The following is a 2,394-nucleotide window of genomic DNA, read 5'->3' on the forward strand; positions in this document are numbered from 1 at the left end:
TGCAAACATTGCCATTTCCTTGCTGTGACTGCCAGCCAGAGAGGCTGGTGCGGCTCCCGGCATATCCCCCTTTTTTATTATATATTTTTAAAAGACTGGAAAGAGACAAAGGACAATTAATGTGGCTAAAAAAGGAGGCTAAGATTACTGACAAAATTATGGAATCCATCTAGAAAGGACATTGCTATCTGGGGAGGAAAAACAAAAGGTAGTAGAACAGGGGAAATATCAAGGAAAACAGGACCTGTCGCAGACAGAGGTTTGTTCCCATTAATCACAAAGGGAGAGGGTCCTGTAATAATTTCTTTCACAGGGTGCAACCATCATACCAGGGCCTGAATAAGGGGAGAGTTACTTCCGACATCGATTAATAAGGTACCTGCAATAGGAAGCTGAAAAATCAAACCTATGTTTAGTGATCATGCATTCTATTTAGATAGAGGACATGCAATTTAGGCCAGACATGTTTATGGGCCCACCGGACTTTTCTTAAGTCATCTAGTAGGCGCTAATCTTCAAACTCGTTAATCACCTGTGCTTGGAGGTTCGGAATAATGGGAGGGGTCATCCCAAACATCATTTCAAAAGGAGTTAATCCCATCTGGTAGGAGGAGTTGCCCACCCTATAGAGTGCAAAGGGGAGGAGAGCCACCCAGTCTCCGCCAGTCTCCAAGGTCAATTTAGTTAAGGTCTCTTTTAGGGTTCTATTTATTATTATTATTTTTTTTTTATCTGTCCTGAACTCTGGGGTTTGTACACACAATGTAATTTCCAATTAATCCCCAGGGCCGTGGCTAAATTCTGGCTTACTTTGGAGACAAATGCAGGTCCGTTGTCTGACCCTATCATCTGAGGAAAGCCATACCTTATGAAGATGTCTTTTAGGAATTTTTTTGGCCATGATTTGGGCAGTCTCATGTTTGGTTGGGAGTGCTCGGCGGGCGGTGGTTCCTCAACCCCTTGGTAGGTGNCACAATCATCATACTAAGGAAGGTTTAGTTTAACAGAATCTTCCATTGAAGGTGACCTGCTCTTACAAATCGGGTGTAGATTAGAGACAATTAATACCAACAGAACATAAGAGGAAGGTGAGTATAAAGAGGAGTTTTTTGCTGTTTTCCCAGCTTTCTGAACAAAGAGTAAGGACAGTTTATCTTATTAGACCGGTGATTCCTCAAGCTTCTGCCATGCATAGACCAGCCAGCTTCCCGGGTGTGGCTGGAGCAGGGTGGGAGATCTCAGGGGTCAGTGTCCTTTTGAGCATCAGTTTAAGCTGGTTGACTGGATCTGGATTATCTCACAGGCTGACGGCTCTTCTGAGTTGGCCTAACTTAACTCAGAGNTATATCTGAAGTACACCTCTAAGTCTTTGAAAGGGGTGAGTGACCCCCGTCCTTCGAATAAACCAGATATCCTGGGTTTATTTGGGGTGAGTTTAGGAAGGATATTGTTTGCATGTTTAAAGATCCACCCAGTTTTCCTGTTGTTTCATGCATTCTATTTAGAAACAGGAGGGGGAGGGGAAGGCAGAAGAGGCAAGGTGACAGCAGGAGGCAGAGAGAGAGAATTAGCAGTTTAAAATTTTGTGAGCTCAGAGGGAGGAGTAGACTTCAGGTTTGTTTTGTTTTGTTTTGTTTTGTTTATATCAGTAGATTTTAGGCAGTCCGTGTCAGTCTGGAGAAGATAAGGAATTTCCCCGAAACAAAAGGAGTTTTGGCAGCTGCTTGGGAATATTCCTTAAAGTCCCCGTCCGGAGGTAGACCAGCCACAGTTGGCTCCAATTGTAGCCATTAATCTGGGAAAAGAATGAGTGAGAAGCCCTCACATCTACTAGAAAGAGGAACAGAGAGAGTTAACGTCCACTTCAGTCTGAATTTACCTCAGCCAGACCAAGAAGATCCCCTTCATGAGGTTTTTCCGGATATTGTTTGGCGCTCTTTCAGTGAGGCAGTGTCACAAAGACAGACAAAGGGTGGGGGGTGCCCCCTCTAATGAGGAGACCAGTCAGATGCCAGTCTGGCCATGTCCCAAAGGAACTTAGGTGACGCTTAGCTGGTAGTGGTCTCAGTTGTGTGACTTAAGATTGGAAACTATTCCGATGTCGCCATAGACTGTATGCTGTTCACCACAGAATCAGAGACAGGCACACTCAGACTCCGTAGGCTTTTTGGGACCTTAAGGGTGCCCACCCATGGAGCCACAGAATTGAACCCAGCAGGCAAGCCAGACCGAATTGCACATTCACACTTACATACATACCAGAGGTTACTATATTCCCTCCCACAGAAATCCTACAGATAAGACTAACAACGACAATGACAATGACAAACAGGACAAAACAGATACAGAAGTGGCCACAAAACAGGTTTATGAGTTTGCTGAAGGGCCAACCGA

The sequence above is a fragment of the Crocuta crocuta genome, unplaced genomic scaffold (genome assembly GCF_008692635.1).
Source record: "Crocuta crocuta isolate KB4526 unplaced genomic scaffold, BGI_CrCroc_1.0 scaffold1950, whole genome shotgun sequence".
Taxonomy (NCBI): Eukaryota; Metazoa; Chordata; class Mammalia; order Carnivora; family Hyaenidae; genus Crocuta; species Crocuta crocuta.